We start from the raw sequence: 13,361 nt of genomic DNA, 5'->3' as shown, positions 1-13,361 counted from the left end.
GGCCATTTTCAAAAGAAAATAACGTGACTGCAAAAATCCACCAAAATGTTGTGAAATAACTTGCAAGAGGCGTACACAGTACGAGTGAAAAAAATGCGAAGTGCCAAATTTGTCCGGAGTGCATGGGCAGTTTCCATAGGTAACTGAATTAAATTGAACAAGATTTGTTCAGTAAATTAGTTTGCAGTACTGTAGCGTTGCATATAATGAAAAAGAATAATAAACGATTTAGCAATAATTTCACTTGTGCTAAATTATTTACTAAAACACTTGCGAATGTTCATTCTTGCAATATTACTTGTTTTATATTATTAGGCAAAAGTTTAAAAGGTTTGAACATATGAAATTACTATGTTCCAATACTATGAGTAGTAACGGTTTGATATTGTCTTTTTTTATATACGTGTAAAAAAATGAAGTTCCTTTGTTAAGTTTGGAAAAGGTTTTATGTTTTACTAAATTTGATTGAATGGAATTTACAGATAGTAAACACGGTAAATTGAATAAAACGTATAGTTTGCAACACTATAATTTCAAGTAGACTCTTTCCCCAGGGGTATAGAAAGTACAGCAGATATAAAGTTATTATTGCAGCAAGTTTTCTGCAAGTTCTCCATATGTCGTTATTTCTTTTCATATTTTGTAAATTTCAATATGTTACCATATTCACAACAAGTACAAACTTGTAGTCATTTGAAAATGGCCTTGTATTTGGCTGGTATTTCACACTAGTCAAAAAAAAATCATTTTTACGTTTAAGATAATTACCAATAACCAAAATATAAAAAAATATGAAAGAAATCCGTGTCTTGGAAGAAAATCGTCAATGAAGAGGTTATTATTAATTGTAATCTTAATTTTGTTTGAAATATTTTAGTTTATGTTAATTTTGTTTTTATAATTAGCACTGACTTGTTTGTGAATTTCCCAAAAATAACTTTAAGAAGAAGAAGAAGAGGAAGAAAAAGAAAAAGAGAAAAATATATTCTATACTCTTTGCGCTCAAACAAGAATACGAACTAGCCTATTAAGTTCCATATTAACTTTGATTGGCTCATACAAGGTGCTATTGTAATGTTTCAAATAACTAAAAATATTATAATGGACCAAGGTTTTATTAAAATTAACGAATAACATTTATTGATGTGCCTTCACATGAATTATGTATTGAAATGTAATTTTGAATATGAGTAATAAGAATATGAATAGAAAAATAACTGTAATATGCAGATGAAAAAAGGAAAATAAATGTGTTGTAAATTTATAGAATGGCCATTCAATAAGTAAGTGGACTTGACGTGAAAGAACATGGTTATATTACAGTTCAGGAATTCTTTGCTACTTTATACAGAGCTAACAAGTTGACAATTTCCAGTAGTTCGGGAGTCATTTGTGCAACGATAATATGTATATGTTTATTAAGGACAACCGTCCGGTACGTAAGAAACCATTTTTTGTGGCCAGACCTGCACATTTATTTTACTTGTAAATTTATTCTCTTTAGATATAATCATCAGGGACTCTATCAATTATAGATATGGTTTTGAGATATACTAGAACAAAGGATAAGTATTAAGGATATAAAGTTTAAAAGGAACAGAAATAATGTATTATTTTTGCAGTAATAATCGAAGTAAGTTTTGATGGTTACTAAACCTAATTTTATTGGACTATAGACCCTATATTTAATTGCGTATAGGTTACAAGATATCGAGAAGCGGTTTCTTGCAATAGATTTGTCTTCTAAAGTATATGTTTCATTTTCCCCATTGACTATCTATTCAAAGCGGAAATTCCAGAAATCAATCACATTCAATTTCAACGCTAATCGCTATAGAACAGAAACGGTAATAGATAGACAAAAAGTGCGTTTTTCTAATCTGTTGAACGTCTCTAGAGACACCTGCAATACTCTACTGAAACAAGAAACGGTTTTAATTTCCTAATACTTCCGGCTTGAATATATAATTTCATAAAAGCTAAAACGGTAAGAGATATAAGGAAATGGTACTTGACACAGAATAGTTTTTTCTCAACTTTTATATCTGTTAAAACCAAAAGGTGGTGTAAATGTACATTTATTTCATTACAGCACTGATCACTGACCGCACTGATGCCTCTATTACAATCAGTAGCTTATAGATGTACTAATCTAAGTTTGAATATTGAATGCGCATAGTTTCGAAGTCTACCGTAGTTCCACACTGAGGAATCAAACTCAGTTACTTTTACATTGATATTGAGACATTCATGTTTAATCATAAGTGATATTATTTTGCTCTTGCTTGTGCAGCTACTCGTATATACTGTAAAAAAATATGATTAAATTATGGATGTATGGTTAAATTAAATATAACTCACTAGCTTGTATATAAATAATATGTGAAGCTATATTTTTCAAATAATTTTAATACTTGAAAATTAGTATCAACATTACAGACAATTACAAGATAAGACTACCCGTTTAGAAAAACGTACTTTGTTCCCAAAATTATAAAATTCTTCAATAATAATCCGTATACAATACAATGCATCAAGTACTTGGCTCGGTATGTACAATCTGGTTTTTACGAACCGTAACATCTGTAAATGTTGCAATGTATATATATATATAAGGTTCTTTTGTCAGTTGACAAATGTTATCAAGTTGTTCTAGATCATTCAGTAAGTAATAATAGAATTGTGTATATATCGGCAAGACAATACTAGAAAACTTTACTCAATGAAGTTATGAGTTTACTCAATGAGACAACCTAATTATACCTTACCACGTTGTGTAAATACTAATTTGTATATTCAAAATTATGCATAATTGTTAAAGATTGGTTAATACAATTTCATTCTTGTTTACATTACTAGATTTGAAAACGATTCTTAAGGTTAAACATCAGAGTATATAAATGTTATTAATTAACGTTAGGTTGCATAACATATGCAGTAAATATACATGAAATATATATATATATATATATATATATATATATATATATATATATATATATATATATATATATATATATATAAAATAAAAATTTGTAACATGTTTGATAAGTGGAACTTTTATTTTTCAATATTTTTATTTCTCTTGAGGAAGTGTTTCAATTAGCGAAGAATAATATTTCTGCCAATGTTATTCGATCAGAATAGTATGCATTCGACCTAGTACAACTCACATTTTCAAATAATCATGGAAAAGTTTTGCGGTATCTTCAGTACTGAAAATAAAATAGACAAAGTCTAAATTAAAATTATTTCGTTAAATTATCAAGAATATTTTTAATTAGTGTTACAATTCAATAAAATGATGGAACCAATCAAAATTAATCAACATTAAAGATACTTGAAATGTGCAACCAAAACTCATTATTTAAATATGTAACACTTACAATCAGATATATAAATTAAGCTAATATTAAGATCAAATTCATGAAGAATTCATTATACTGATATGTTTCAAAGAAACTCCATAGCAGTGTCTAGTCAATAATAAGAAAACAAGATTGCTAATAAAACTCCAGCTGACCAAGGCAGTAAATATATATATATATATATATATATATATATATATATATATATATATAGATATAGATATAGATATAGATAGATAGACAGATAGATAGATAGATAGATAGATATAGATAGATAGATACTTGTGCGTGTGTGTGTGTTAGGGTTTCGGGTATGTAACATAGCCTTCCTCAGACACATTATGAAACAAATATCCAATTTTGACATCTTAAATACAACCTGAATGCAGTACACGTCCACTTTGTTCTTACCAAATGTAAACCTTTAATTGGTTCTAAAAAGGAAATTTTTAATTAGATGCTGTCAGTTACTCATCTGTTTAAACACATTTAATTGGTTAAGAACTTAAACTCTGAATTAGGTTTTTGTCACTTACACTTTCTGTTCACTATTATCCAGCTGCTGTTATCCATTATCACCTTTGATTAACGTACATCTGTTAATACTTTTAATTCTTTATTTCTATTTTGTCTATAATTTTTTCCTATAATTCGTGTATCACAAGTCTACTAGACCAATTTATCAACTTCTTCTTCTCATACTTTTTTTTATTCCACTAGGCTTCTGTCCACTTTCTTATCACACTCCCATTTTCCCTCTTTAATCCTTTTATTCCTTCTCAATCTATCTCATGTGCCATTCCTTTAACATGTTTATATACTGCGTTGTTATTTCTGTTTAGTCTGGTATCGCCCTTGTGTTGTTTTATCCTTCGTTCTAACCTACTACCTGTTTCCCCTAAGTACTTCATATCGCACTCTTTACAATTAACTTGGTACACTTACTCCTTCATCTTCTGGTCTTATCGCCTTTCCTTCATTCTTTCATTTCTCTCTCACCAAGTCTTCTATCCTGTTTCATCCTTTCCTGTATGTTTTTCCCTTCCTTCCCAGTTTAACCCCTTCGTTCCTCAACTGATTCTTCCGGACCTCCGTTTTATCACCTAAACTTATAATTTCAAACTATCTTTTTAATCCTTTGGCTGCCTCTTCCTCTTTTCTTCCTCTTTTTCTTGTTTTTAAATCTTCTCTTCTGTATCGGTTTCCCTTTAAAAACTGATACAGTATTTCTATGTCTTCTTTCTTTCTTTCTCCGTCGTTATCTATCAATTCTATCCTCTTTCTCATGTTCTCTAAAAATTCTTCTTGGTCACCATGTCTACATCACTCCTCTTATGTCAGTATATCCGGCACCGCATTCTTTCCTGTACCACTCGCCTCAAAGTTTCCTATTTTCTCTATTGGCATGTCCATGAAGTTGATTTTCATCTCTTCTTGTACTTCCATTTCAAGCTTAATCTGTTTTCTTTCGTCCTCAATTGCTTTAACAAATTTCTGCAACAGTCTCTTAGTTTCTTTCCACATTCCAAGGCAATCATCTACATATCTACAAAAGATAATAAGATTTTGTCCTAATTCTTCTTTTACTGTATTTTCCCACCTGTTCATTACGATCTCTGTTAGTATCGGGCACAGTCTCTAAACTATGCTTAACCCCCCCTTTATCCTCACCATTCATACATACACTATTCTCCCATATCAGCTTTAGGGCCTTCAATACTTTCTTTTTCCATTTTCTTTTAATCTTATTTTCCATTTCTTCTACTGTTTTACGACGTACTTCCTCTTAATGCTCGGGAATATTACCTTATATCTACACTGAATACTATGATTCCTTCTCTTCTGTCTGCCACTTGTTCTAGGACACGCTTTACCTCCTCTGTGTTTGTCACTTTGCTACCCTGTTGCCCATCTCTTCTTCTCTGCAATCTGCTTTATTTCTCCTTCAAAAGGTTCGAAAATATTGTTTCTACAATCCATTACTGGTCTCAATTGTACTCTTTTTGGAAAACTTTTCATTTTCGGAATTCTTCCTGTTTTATTCATTAATTTCATGAAACCTCGTTTTTCCTCATCCTGAATTATTTTGTTTCTTATATATTATTTCATATCTTTATCTCTCACTACTTCACACGTGTAATCACATAGTTCTTACAGTTTCTTTGTGTACCATTCTTTCTCCATTACTACTGTCACTCCTCCTTTATTTTACTTTATTCACAGATTTATGTAGCGATGGAAATTCGTCCAAAGTTACAGGATTTGTGCTACAAGGTATAGCGTATGAGTCATTAGGATTTAAGTGATGACCTTAATGTAGGCTAGAAAGCTGGAAGTAGTAGCAAAATATGGCTGCCTAAACAGTAGTCAAACAGTGGAAAGTACACAATTGAAGATCAAATGTCTAAGCAAGCGTATCTTCTACGTGAATAGATGCAAAATTAATTTTCAATTAAGTTTTAGCGGTAGCTCATGGTTGGCTCACGGAAAGAAAAAAAGCTTAGCCCATTAAAATTACTTTACGTACAGAGTTTGCCACCACGACAGCGATGCAAGTATAAAAGCATTGAAGAGAAGGTTTGTGCTATTGTTTGTTGAAGTTATGCTTTTTTATTCAGCAAGTCCAACATTTTCTGCTAATAATAATTTGAGTTTTTCTCCTATCTGTGCAAACAACATATGATGCTATTGTAGCAACGAAATTCCTTACTTAATTGTCCCAACAATAGTATATTCTACCACAGCTTTTCTGAAACCACTCTAATATTACTCCCCAATACACGCCAATGTACCTACAAAGTAGCTCTATGAATGTATGTATCTCGATAGTGAATGAGAGAGTTCATTATGCTCTAGCTAGTAGTTGGGGATTGAAATTTATAAGTGGTATACGCAGCTCAACAATTCGGTAATATTTCCAGCATGGAGTAAAGTGCTGCAATCAAGTATATTGTGAAATATGTAATTTTTTCAACGGGAACTATGACTTGCTACACAATGTTTATATAATAAATAATTGTATATAACTAACACATTTGAGTAGCAAAAGCACTTTCATCAAGGCAGATAGTCTGTTGCGGACGAGAGGAAGAGAGAGCAGAAATCAAAGAATACGAAGATATGACTAACTACGAACTCTTTGAGAAATGTACTTGCTGCTGACAATAATCTTTGCCTCAAGATATTCAGCCATGTTCTCAGCGTCAACATTGGGATTATTGACACGGATTATTCATAAACATTTTGAGAAAAGGAAGCTGTAGGTTAGTTTTACATCACACACTCTGAATGTTATATAGAAGAAACAGTGATTATGTAAATGCTAAGACTTGGTCAATAGCATTGCGAACAGCCATGAAACAGTGTTGCAAGTAGATCCTCTTATCAAGCTGTCTTAGTCGGTATGAATGATTCCATGGAAGATAAAACGAACTAAGATTCGAATGCAGAAATTATAAGGGAAGTTTCTTTTGATTGGTTATTCTGTGTCAAAATTTCTTTTCATCGCAAATGTGTCCCAGAAGGCTAGACTATCAATGGAAGTGTCTGACTAGAGTTCATAAAATTCAGGAAATAGCTGTATCATCCCTGAGTTAATCATTTTTGACAATGTAATCGCCTCTAGGGTAGCGACCTTCACACAACTACAACATTGGCAGTTTATGTTTTCAGTCAGTGGCCTATTTTCATTGACCATCAACAACGAAGGTTTCAAATTACACTTCAACAGAAACATATTTAAGACTGTGGGATTCATCAAGAAGATGACTTTCAACAACTTACAATCATTGGTACAACGAAGGAGGCTGTTCGTTGATTGCATAAGTGCTTACGTAAAAATTTGAAGATACACCACTTTCCAATTATCAGTAGGTAATATCTATTAATTTTAAAATCAGTTTACTAATGCGCTTTGTACTACAGAAAGATATGGAAATTTATTTAACATTAGTATCCTAATCTCGGCAGCTTCTAATGATCTCTCTCAATTCATTTAGTCTGTTTCCTGAATAGGTACTAATAACTGTAACTTTTTTACTTTTATTATATTTGGTTATCTCGTGTTTTGTTGCGTATGTTACTAGCGTCATTATTTACGCTACATTTTAAATCATAATATTATATTTAAAGCGACAACAATGTGAGCAAAAGATTGTGCTAGAAGCAAGTAGAAGCTCCACAGTATGTGGCAAAGCCCACAGTGACGCCCAGGAGGGCAATGCTATGCAATTGGAGAAATTAGAAGGGCATCGGCAAGCTGTTGCCCAAGGGCAGAACTATAGACTTCGACCCGTAGCGTTCAGTATGTGTGCGCCTAGTTCAAAAGAAAAGATCGAATCTGATCAATACAGAGAGTGGGAAGTTTTAGTCCACCCACCGTATAGACCAGCCTGACACCGTCAGAGTATCATCTGTTTCGGACTGTGCATAACTTCTTGAATGGCGTTAAGTTAGTTAAAAAAAACTGTGAAACCCATGTGTCAAAATTTATTAATCAGGAAACATATAAGAGCTATATCGATGGAATTACGTTGACAGGAAACTAGAGACCATTGAACACAAAGATGCATTTGGTTTCATGATGTTTTATCAAATCAGAATAAGTGCATTCTAAATTTTGACTCCGCGAGGGCACGATGCTTTTCATCCAGTTTAAGGACCAACTTATTAATTAGAGTTATATATCTACACTTTCTCAAACAGACCTTCAATTTAGTAACATAGTTGTAGACTGAGTATAAAATCCGTGTTAAGTGCCCAAAATGGAAACGTTCTGTTGAATGTAAAAATGTGGCCTATGTGCCTAACACTACTTAGTGGAAAACTGACTATCTTGTAATCACTGTGGAAAGTAGTTCAAATAATACCTTCAAGAATGTGTATGCCTATATCTCCCATCAGTTCTGAGGTAACATCTGAGCTGTTTACTCAATATTTTCATTTTGACACTTAACACGAATTTATACTGAGTCTACAATTACGAAAATGAATCATTAAAATTGCGCCAACCTGAATGAACCTCTTTCATATTTATTATCAGCATTATTTAATTAATTACCGCGCTTTTCCAATGCAACATGTAAGGGGCGCAGTAGCTCAGTGGTAGAGCTTGTGGTCCGGTGCTTGTGGTCCCTGGTTCGAACCCAGCTCGCGCCGTGTGGACTTTGTGGTGTACAAACACCGCGTTCATGGGTATTCTCGGGGTTCTTCCGTATCCTTCCACTTTCTTCGTTCTACCATTTCATTCATTTCTCATCTTCACCGTCTACTTTAGCCTCACCGGCATAACCGTGGGGCGTAAAACTCAAAGATTTCATTTCATTTTCATTTTCAGTGCAACATATTCATTTACTTACAGATTTTTTAAACTGATAAACGTGCTCCAGCATATTGATTAGTTCCCGACAAATTTTGAGAAGATTTATCGCAGTCTTCTTGTCATATACAGTATATTGAGACTAATATTTAACTTGGTTTGAATGATTTTCATAGTATATGAACATTTTATTGTGTATAATAATAATAGTCTTACTAGCAGGGCCCGGATGTTTACGTGCTGAAAAAACTTTAAAATATTTATTTTTTATGTGCTAAAAAATGAAAAATTGTTTACTAAAAATTTAAAAAAAAATATTTAACAAGAAATAACAAGGAAAAGTATAGAAAAACACCCAACATGAGAAAAATTAATACTGATGCTCACCAATAGCTTCTATTCATCAGACGTCGAAATTGCATGGGCATTACAGTGAATAACTAACGTCTTTTCCAAATTGTCCATCTTGGAACCATTCCTATTGTCACGGAATAATGCCTTTATTGAGAAAAGGAACATTCTTCATCACGCGATGTTAATCTCCGTTTGAAAAGGGGCATATCATGAATATTCACACCATCAACTTGTGTTTTGGCTTACCAATACATCAGATAATTTACATATGGTTTTATAGCCAACGTTTTTCCTTTTAAAAAGAACCCTTAAAAATCTTACGACTTCAGCTTTTGAAGCATTCAGCTTTCCTTCAACGCATTGTACTTCTTTAACCGAAATACTCAATAAATTTCCTGTAATTTCTAGTTCCTTTAGAGAGTGAGTCAAGAAACCAAAGCTGGCAGATATGAAAGCCATGTCAGATTCAAGCCACTGTCACTTACTAAATTTTGAACAATTTCAATGGAAGAAGCATCGTATGGGTTTAGTTTGGTTTTTGCAGATACAAATGATTCATACTACATTAAGCCAGAATTTTTTTTTTTTTTTTGAAAAGTTGAATTCTAGTTGGCGATTATACGAATTTTTTTTCCCATTTAACATTAACTTTTCTACTTTAGGATAAAGGGTTCGGATTTTTCACACAATAGATGTAGGGTGTGTACAACCCACGTCACGTGAACCATATTAGGGTAGCATACAGAAAGAGTTTCATCAGTTTCCCTCATATAAGGAGCACCATCAGTCAAGAAAAGGAAAACATTGTCATATTTCACACCATTCGGCCACAAAATGTGCAAATATTCATTGAACAGCCTGGGAATTGTCACATGACTGGTGACTGAAAGTTCTTTAGAGTCTAGGAAGAAATGTTGTTTGGAAATTGTTTCGTTATGTTTCAGTACCGGTACATTTACTATAGCATTATCCCGCTTTTCTAACACTAACAGAATCACTAGTTGCATTATTGCCCACCCAAAGCTTTCCGTTTTTACATACAGACCTAATGTGTGTTAGAGATTCTTCATAACACTTGGGTAGATAGTTTTTCGGAAGAGTTTACTTGTCTGGAGGACTTAAGTTCGTATATTTGGTAACAAAATCTCGGAGTTCGGGATTGTTTATCATATACAGGGGTATGTCAGAATGACATTATGTAGCCAATTCTTTTCGACATGTTAATTTCTTTCGAGGGAAAGAAAAGAACAATTTGTTGTGAAATTTAGAGTAAAATAACGGAAGATTGTTAAAAATATGTATTTCTTACAGAAATAGTCCAAAATATTTATTTACATAACTTTTTTTCAGAAAATATATATTTTTATGAGAAATAAAATTTTAATTTTCACTTGCAGGCTCTAAATTAGTATAATAAACTTTGTTTTGGGCATGCACGTGGTCGAAAAAAAGTTTTTACACACAAATACAGGCCTTGGTTATTACTAAAAGTCAACTAAATTTCTGTCGTTCCAATGAATGAAACAAAAAGCTATAAAGTGCTAATTTGAATAGAATGATAAATCCAATATGGAACTTTGGAATCTTGACAATGTTTAAAATTCTAACATTTAGTCACAACAACATCTAATTGGATAACTGTAAACTCATTTCAGCAAACTATATCGCCCTGTAGCTTATAATATTATTATTTTTTGTTTTAACTCTCAAAAGTTTTAAATCTTAGCTTAACTGCTTAACGCATTGAAACTGTTTACGATGATCTTGACAATCGAAATCTTAAGCACAATTGACATATGTTTTTCTAACCATGTATTTCACAACTTGCCAATATTTTAATGTAATCAACATTATTATATATTCTAATCGGCGGTTGCAGAAAGGCTATGAATCTATCAATTGTAGTTACTTTATTGACCGATGATCATGTAACTTAAAATGTATCTATTTAGATATTCATTATAATTGAATTACATAGCTGGCTAAAATATGTTGTGAATTGATTTAAATAGTTTTCCTTAATATCTCAAACCTATACAAAATAAGCTATTATTTTCAGAAATCATCAATTCATTTATATCACTCACCTCATCTCACGAAACGCATACCAATCTCCATCAGAACCAGGACCTGGAGAATTTCCAGAAATTCCAGAAGAAGTAGCAGAAGCAGCTCCAGAGAATCCATGTAAAGTATACCGAGAACGAGAACCTGCAGCACATCCTCCATTAATAATAAACATTAGCCACCTCTCTCTCCCTCACACACACACACACACACACACAAACATACAAATATATTGTGCACCCGCCCCTTGTCAGTTCGAAAGCTCAGATAACGTGGGAACAAATTGAAACATTGGGGATGCTAGAATTGACAAGCTGCGCCCAGGATTCTGAAAAATTAAAAGGAATAGAGCATAGAATACGGGATTTGATGGGGGTTGCATTTAAATTAAACTGAATACTTACAAAATGAAACAAATTGTGCTGTTGAAAGGGTAGAAATTGGTAAGAAGGGAAATAGCTGTTGGAATAGGTTAATTTACTCGTACATACTCGCAGGTTTCGATGTTTCTTCCCTCATGGTTCCATTGGTGGATTGGCGTTTCTCCATTCGCGAGTTTCTTTGTTCTCTCTCTTCAGGTAGACGATGAAGCGGATGGAAGTTAAGGTCCTGCGCGGCTCAAACAGAGAAGCCAGTGCATTTGCGGTCATTGACTCAACTGACATTAAAATTACTTTGCAAACGACGAGACATTCTCACTAATAATTCAATAACATTAAAGATAGTAACTGCTCTGAAAGCTAGAGCAGGGAATAATTCCCCAAAAGGTCAAAATTGTTCTTCGTGCTGTTACATGTTTCTTGGCTAGAATTAAACTTCGACTACTCCTTCCAAAACTCTTCCAAGTGTTTTTGCTTAACATTCCTTCCGGGTTGTTTCCCGTTTCATTGATGATTTCTTCCGTGACCTTGAAAAGTGCAGACTACATAGATTAACCATAGGTGAGGTGATGATTAGGAATGCGGAGAGGGAAGTAATCTGTTGTTATATTGATCAAGAATTACATATGTAAAAATAAAACGACAGACAGCAGGAAAACTTCCTTGTCCGTAAAGTATATGAATTTTAGAAAAAAAAAAGAATTGAAATGCGACTTCTACGCATTTAAACTGACTTCTTAAACGATGCGACTTCTTAAACGATAATGATTTTTATTGAGTTCAATTTAAAATAAATGTTCCAATGTTCGAAGTAAAGTAACTCACAATGTAAGCAAATACAATCTTCACTATATATATATATATATATATATATATATATATATATATACACTGATAGACTTAATGTAAACATCCAAAAAGTTCAAATTATTTATTTATTTATTTATTTATTGAACAAATTCCCAGATACAGCATAACTTTGCCATTTTACACAGGGACATGCTAACAAAAGAAAGAAAAAAAACAAGATAACAATAACAACAACATAGAAAAAAGAGTGTAAGAGTAAAACTATTCCGTCAAAGCTCGTTTAATTGCTCTTTCAAACACTGGGTAGCTCGAAAATATGTCCACATCAGTTGTTACTTGATTATAACAGTTTGGTATTCTATAAAAAAGAGACCTCTGTATAACAGCCAACCTAGGACGGGCAAGATGGAATAGGTGGGTATTCCGGGTGATGCGGGAAGGGACACGTAAGGATAGTTCCTGAAGTAATATTTCCGATCTTAAGTTTCCATTAACTATTTTATGTAGATATTTCAGGTCAGAGATAGTTCTGCGTACTTCAGGAGTCTGAATATTAAGATGTCGCAAGAGTTCCTTCTTAGATAATATTCGAAGTGCAGGAACACGAAAACGGACTATAGCGATGAAGAAATTGAGAACAGAATCAAGTCTGGAGAGATGTGTAGGTGCTGCCATGGCCCATATGGGAGAGCAGTATTCGATCTTGGGCGCTATTAATGTCTTATAAAAAGTTGCTAGTGAAGAAACAGTGCGTAGTTCGGTGAATCGATAAAGAAGTCCCAACATGCGCATTGAATTCTTTAGTACTGAGGAGATGTGGTCAGAGAATGTGAGTTTTGAATCAAAGATGACACCAAGATCATTATGACTAGCAGAATGTGTGATAGGGGAATCGTTGATATGGTATGTGGAGGGAACAGGAGACTTTTTCAAAGTAATAGTAATACTGTCACATTTCTTACTGTTGAGTTTCAAGTGCCACATTTCACACCAGCCTGTAAGGTAATTTATGTCTTCCTGTAGAGCAGTTGTGTCATGGAGACACGATATTTCTCTGTATAACTT

The 13,361-nt window shown here is 33.1% G+C and overlaps 1 long non-coding RNA gene across 1 annotated transcript; it reads right to left on the bottom strand.

Moving 5' to 3' along the window:
- Nucleotides 1–3,082: 3,082 nt before the first annotated feature.
- LOC145674070 (uncharacterized) lies at nucleotides 3,083–11,281 on the bottom strand. The gene is made up of 2 exons (XR_014128875.1): nucleotides 11,127–11,281; nucleotides 3,083–3,215 (listed from the first exon to the last, which is right to left on the bottom strand). It is a non-coding gene; the product is annotated as an uncharacterized LOC145674070 (long non-coding RNA).
- Between the last annotated feature and the right edge of the window lie 2,080 nt (nucleotides 11,282–13,361).

This window comes from Thermobia domestica, chromosome 17 (genome assembly GCF_964235325.1).
Source record: "Thermobia domestica chromosome 17, izTheDome1.hap1.1, whole genome shotgun sequence".
NCBI classification, from domain to species: Eukaryota; Metazoa; Arthropoda; class Insecta; order Zygentoma; family Lepismatidae; genus Thermobia; species Thermobia domestica.
This window is presented reverse-complemented; position numbering and strand designations above follow the sequence as displayed.